Genomic DNA, 7076 nt, shown 5'->3' on the forward strand with positions numbered 1-7076 from the left:
AATCATAGTCAAAGTTGTGCAAAGAAGAAAAAAAGTCAACTGACGCCTTATATTTGGGAAAGAGAGAGTAATTAAATTAAAGCAGCAGATCTTTATTTTTCAATATTTCTTGGAAAAAATGTGAACACAATTTCTTGAAAACGCGAACAATGTTTTCAAATTTAAATAAAATTTGAATGTTCTTTAAAATGTAATAAATATTTTTCAGAATTTGATTTTTTTAATTGTGATCAAATTCCAAAATATGAACATTTAAAAAAAGAGAATTTAAAATACACACTAAACATTTTCTAAGAATACGGTGAACTGTATTCAAATACACACTGATTTTTTTTAAAATACAGTGAACTTTTTTCAAATGCACATTGAACAAAATTTCTATATGGAAAAAAATATACACAGTGAAGATATTTTTTTCAATATACGCTGACCATTTTTCTTCAACACGGTTAACTTTTCTTAAGCATGAACAATTTTTGGAAAAGGAACAAAATTGAAATTTCAAACGTTTTTTGGAATTTGGAATTCTGAACTATTTTTGAAAAATGAATAAATTTGGAATTTCAAACAGTTTGTGAGAATTCAAACAAAATTTAAAATTTCTGAATATTTTTTGAAATTTTTAAATTTTGGATCAAAAAGGAAACAGAAAAAAAGAATCATGATAAGATAAAAAAGAAAAGAAAAGGAAGAAATCACGGAGGACAAAAAGTGCGATTCTTTTTTACGCTGCATGCGCCCGTTGCTGTGGAGAGCAACTAATTAAGGAGCGCTAGTTCGGGAGCCTCCCAAGGGTTATTTGGGGTGGGGCGCGCTCTCAGCCGCCACCATGTGTCATGCTCAGCTCGCTCCCTCCGAATTTTTTTTTTTCGCACAGGTTTTTGGCTTTTTAGATGTTTTCTTGGGTTTTGGTTTTCGACCGGCCTTTCTTATCTTTTGGCTAAAAAAATTTGCACAAAAAACATGTTTTTTTACTTTCGTGAGAGGCACGGTTTTTTTTCGCGAGAGGTAGGGATTTTCTTCCGTGAGAGGCACGACCGTGTCTCTTGGTAACGGAAAAAACATCTTTTCTTTTTTTTTTAATTCCATGAGAGGCACGGATTTGTTTCCGCGAGAGGCACGATCATGCCTCTCGAAAATGAAAGAAAAATGTTTTTTTCTTCTGCGAGAGGCACGGTTTTAGTTGCGCGGGAGACATGTCTCGGAAAAAAAAAACAATTTCTATTTCTTTTTTATGCTGCGAGAGAACAATTTTTCTTTCACGAGAGGTACGTCTCGTGCCTCTCAGAAATGAAAAAAAATGCATTTTCAATTCTTTCGTCCCGCGAGAGGCACCGATTTCTCTGCATGAGGCATAGTCGTGCCTCTCAAAAACGAAAAAGAAAACATGTTTTATTTTTCCCCTTCCGTGAAATGCACGGTTTTTAGTCTGGTTTTTTTTCATAAAAAAAGTTTGTCAAAATCTATCAACATGGGACCTAATTTTGAAGATCTTAATGTTAAAACGATTCGAGATTTGGACGCGCGGTTTAAAAGATAAAACTTTTTCAATAAACGGGTCTACTAAAAAAGTGAAAACTCTCAGGTTGTGACAAGTGACGCACATGCAACACGTCACTTGTTGCAACCTGAAAGGTGGAAGTAATCTTTGAAAGAAGTGCTACTCAATTAATGATTTCGGTTAAGTGTATTTTACAAACGGGCGCCTCAAGCACCCCGTGCTGGGCTGGCCCATCTAGCTGTGTTTTATTCCGAAAAAAGCGCAGATTGAGATCCAAACCAGCGACCTCCCGCATATAGTTACGCTAGTGTAACCATGGCGCCACCTAGCAGAATCTAATAATACAACTTTTTCATTTTTTCCCTTTTTTTTCTTTTTTTTTTCTTCTTCCTGGTTTGATGAATTATTTGCAAATACGTGATTTTTTTTTAAATTGATGAACTTAGTTTTCAAATTCGATTAACTTTTTGGAGTTTTGATGGACTTCTTTTCAAATTTTGCACTTAAAATTGATGATTTTTTTCAATTTTGATTAACTTTTTTTGAAAATCCATGAACTTTTTAAAAACCGATGAACCTTTTTCAATATTGATGAATTTTTTCCCAAAATCGATGAACTTTTTTCAAATTTGATGATTTTTTTTTCAAAATTGGTGATTTTTAAAAAACTCATTAAACTTTTTTCGAAATAAGTGAACTATTTTCAAATTGATGAACGTTTTTTCAAGTTCATGAATTTTTTTGAAAAATCCATGAAATTTTTTGAATTCCAGAATTCACTTGTTTTTTGCGATTTTTTCCTTTTTTTTTCTCCTTAAATGTCAAGGTGTACATTGGCCGGACCACCGGTGCTGGTGCGTGAGCACCAAGAAGCCATCCCTAGTAGGAACTGAAGCGCCCAATAGGAGGGCCCGAATCCTATTTTGCGCTCCAGGACTCAAATAGAGGCAATTCCGTAGGCAGCCCACACCCACGACCGAAACGGTGCAGCTCATTTACACTAGTAGTCTGGTTCTTCGCGCATTTTTTTTTCTTGAAATCACTAATTGAGGAGCGCTCCCTGCAACGATTAGTCGGGGAGCACTCCCCGCGCGCCAAGTGTCACGCGCGCACTAGTAGAAAAAGAGGCTTCCATACGCCCCCATTAGTCCCCAAAACAATCGAACCGCGACAAAAGGGGCCTTTAGTCGCGGTTCGGGAGGAGACCTGCGACCAACTATCTGGGCCCAGCGCGCTCGGTCGACAGCTGGCGGACGGGAGGGGCTTTAGTCCCGGTTGGCCTGGCCAACCGGGACTAAAGGTCCCCGAAGGCCTTTAGTCGCGGTTGGCCAGGCCAACCGGGACTAAAGGCCCATCCCTATATATAGGACTCAGCTCACTTCACTTCACTCAGCTCACTTCACAATTTTCAGAAGGGGGTGGTGGGTTTGCTTTTGGTTCCTCCTATGCACACAAGGTGTTCGATGAAATGCCCGAGAGCCTGAAACAAACATGATATGAAGTGTCCGAGCCACACTTGAGCTTTCTCATTTATTTTTCCTCCGCGATCGCGGTTAGCAACTTGAACCTTTCATGTGTCATTGATAAAATATGCATGTGTGCAGTTCATTGTTTAATTTGTATTATTTCTAGCTAGTTAGTTTAACAAATGCATGATGGTTAATTATATACTTTATATAATAATAATGCAGATGAATCGGCAATGGATGTACGGTCCCCGACTCTCCGGCGAGTTCACTACGGGTTTGAAAGATTTCCTCGTAGTGGCAAATGCGAACAAGCAGCGAGGTTTTATTATCTGTCCATGTGCTGTCTGTAAGAATCAGAAGGGTTACTCCTCCTCAAGAGAGGTTCACATGCACCTGCTTCGGCGCGGTTTCATGCGAAGCTATAATTGTTGGACCAAGCATGGAGAAAGAGGGGTTAGAATGGAAGAAGATGAAGAAGGGGATGATATCGATGACAACTATCGTGATCATTTCGGTGATACTTTCATGGAGGATGATGCTGAAGGTGGGGAAGGGTTAGGTGAAGGTGAAGAAGAGGCACATGATGAGCCCGCTGATGATCTTGGTCGGACCATTGCTGATGCACGGAGACGCTGCGAAACTGACAAGGATAGGGAGAATTTGGATCGCATGTTAGAGGATCACAAAAAGTCGTTGTATCCAGGATGCGATAATAGTCTGAAAAAGCTGGGCTGCACACTGGATTTGCTAAAATGGAAGGCACATGAAGGTGTAGGTGACTCATCATTTGAAAATTTGCTGAAAATGTTGAAGAATATGTTTCCGAAGAATAACGAGTTGCCCGCCAGTACGTACGAAGCAAAGAAGGTTGTCTGCCCTATAGGTTTAGAGGTTCTGAAAATACATGCATGCATTAACGACTGCATCCTCTACCGCGGTGAATACGAGAATTTGAATGAATGCCCTGTATGCACTGCATTGCGTTATAAGATCAGAGGCGATGACCCTGGTGACGATGTTGAGGGCGAGAAACCCAGGAAGAGGGTTCCCGCCAAGGTGATGTGGTATGCTCCTATAATACCACGGTTGAAACGTCTGTTCATGAACAAAAAGCATGCCAAGTCGTTGCGATGGCACAAAGAGGACCGTAAGTCCGACGGGGAGTTGAGACACACCGCTGATGGAACGCAATGGAGAAAGATCGACAGAGTGTTCAAAGATTTTGCAGCTGACGCAAGGAACATAAGATTTGGTCTAAGTACTGATGGCATGAATCCTTTTGGCGAGCAGAGCTCCAGCCATAGCACCTGGCCCGTGACTCTATGCATCTACAACCTTCCTCCTTGGTTGTGCATGAAGCAGAAGTTCATTATGATGCCAGTGCTCATCCAAGGTCCAAAGCAACCCGGGAACGACATCGATGTGTACCTAAGGCCATTAGTTGATGAACTTTTACAGTTGTGGGCCAGACCTGGTGTACGTGTCTGGGATGAGCACAAAGGAGAGGAATTTGACCTACGAGCGTTGCTTTTTGTAACCATCAACGATTGGCCTGCTCTCAGTAACCTTTCGGGACAGACAAATAAGGGATACAATGCATGCACGCACTGCTTACATGAGACTGAAAGTGTACGTTTGGTTAATTGTAAGAAGAACGTGTACCTGGGTCATCGTCGATTTCTTCCCCGAAATCATAACGTAAGAAAGAAAGGCAAGCATTTCAACAGCAAGGCAGATCACCGGCCGAAGCCTGCGGAACGTACTGGTGCTGAGATATTTGATATGGTCAAGGATTTGAAAGTCATCTTTGGAAAGGGTCCTGGCGGACAATCAGTTCCGCGGGGAGTTGACGGGCACGCACCCATGTGGAAGAAGAAATCTATATTTTGGGAGCTAGAATATTGGAAAGTCCTAGATGTCCGCTCTGCAATCGACGTGATGCATGTTACGAAGAATATTTGCGTGAACCTGCTAAGCTTCTTGGGCGTGTATGGGAAGACAAATGATACAAAGGAAGCACGGCAGGACCAGCAACTTTTGAAAGACCCAGATGACCGGCATCCGGAATGGTTTCAAGGTCGTGCCAGCTACGCTCTTACCAAAGAAGAGAAGGTCATTTTTTTTGAATGCCTGAGCAGTATGAAGGTCCCGTCTGGCTTCTCGTCGAATATAAAGGGAATAATAAATATGGCGGAGAAAAAGTTCCAAAACCTGAAGTCTCACGACTGCCACGTGATTATGACACAATTGCTTTCGATTGCTTTGAGGGGGCTCCTACCGGAAAATGTTCGAGTAGCCATTGTGAAGCTATGTGCATTCCTCAATGCAATCTCTCAGAAGGTAATCAATCCAGAAGATCTACCACGGTTACAGAACGATGTGGTCCAATGCCTTGTCAGTTTCGAGTTGGTGTTCCCACCATCCTTCTTCGATATTATGACGCACCTCCTGGTCCACCTAGTCGAAGAGATTTCCATTCTCGGTCCTGTATTTCTACACAATATGTTCCCCTTTGAGAGGTTCATGGGAGTATTAAAGAAATATGTTCGTAACCGTGCTAGGCCAGAAGGAAGCATCGTCAAGGGCTATGGAAATGAGGAGGTAATTGAGTTCTGTATTGACTATGTTCCTGACCTTAAGCCGATTGGTATTCCTCAATCGCGGCACGAGGGGAGACTAAGTGGAAAAGGCAAGATCGGAAGGAAATCCACGATATGTATGGACGGTCATTCCATGACTGAAGCACACCACACAGTTCTGCAAAATTCCAGCTTTGTGGCTCCGTACTTCGAGCAACACAAGAATATTTTACGCTCGGACAACCCGGGGAAGCCTGAATCCTGGATTAGAAAGGCCCACATGGAGACTTCGGCAGTTGGTTGCGAAAACATTTAATGAATGACAATGATGTTGGAGATCAGCTGTACATGTTGGCCAAGAAACCATCTTCGACTATAATGATTTTCCAAGGGTACGAGATAAATGGGAATACATTTTACACCATCGCCCAAGATAAAAAGAGCACCAACCAAAACAGTGGTGTCCGCTTTGATGCAGCAACCGAGAATGGGCGAAAGGTCACATATTATGGTTACATAGAGGAGATATGGGAACTTGACTATGGACCCTCCTTTAAGGTCCCTTTGTTCCGGTGCAAATGGTTCAAGCTAACAGGAGGTGGGGTAAAGGTGGACGAGCAATATGGAATGACAATGGTGGATTTCAACAATCTTGGTTACCTTGACGAACCATTCGTCCTTGCCAAAGATGTCGCTCAGGTTTTTTATTTGAAGGACATGAGTAGCAAACCGAGGAAACGGAAAGATAAGAAAACGATCAGTACATCATGCGATGATCCAAAGCGCCACATTGTTCTTTCAGGGAAAAGAAACATCGTGGGAGTGGAGGACAAGACAGACATGTCAGAAGATTATAATATGTTTGGTGAAATTCCGCCCTTCAAAGTGAACACTGACCCAAGCATTAAGTTAAATGATGAGGATGCTCCATGGATACGACACAATCGTAAGCAAGCAGGGACACAAGGGAAGAATTGATGTGTAATAATTTATTGTACCAAACTTTGTATTTGGTCGATGAACTGAATGATGTATCAAACCTTTTGTCAAACCTTCAAGGGATCGATGAACTGAATTTTTTGATATGCCACCTACTGGGCCACCACGGCCTGAAAACGACTAGGAACCCATCGATCGGCCAGGATTCAGGCCCGCAGAAGGCCTAGTAGGCCCATCAGGCATAGCAGTGACAATTAGGCCCGTAAGCCTGCAATGGAGAGGAGCTCAAGAGGGGAGCGGCAGTGGGGCTTATAAACCACTGCGCGCCCCTCTCAACTAGCGAGGTGGGACTAAACTTTCGACGCGGGCGTAGCAGCACAATGCCTTTAGTCCCGGTTGGGGAGGCGGACCGGGACTAAAGGTACCCTTTAGTCGCGGTTGTTGTCCCCAACCGCGACTAAAGGCTCTTTGTGCGCGGGAACGAAAGCGGCGCCAAAACCCTTTAGTCCCGGTTGGGGAGGCGGACCGCGACTAAAGGTACCCTTTAGTCGCGGTTGGTGTGGCCAACCGCGACTAAAGGGTACCTTT

This window comes from Triticum aestivum, chromosome 1D (genome assembly GCF_018294505.1).
Source record: "Triticum aestivum cultivar Chinese Spring chromosome 1D, IWGSC CS RefSeq v2.1, whole genome shotgun sequence".
Lineage (NCBI taxonomy): Eukaryota > Viridiplantae > Streptophyta > Magnoliopsida > Poales > Poaceae > Triticum > Triticum aestivum.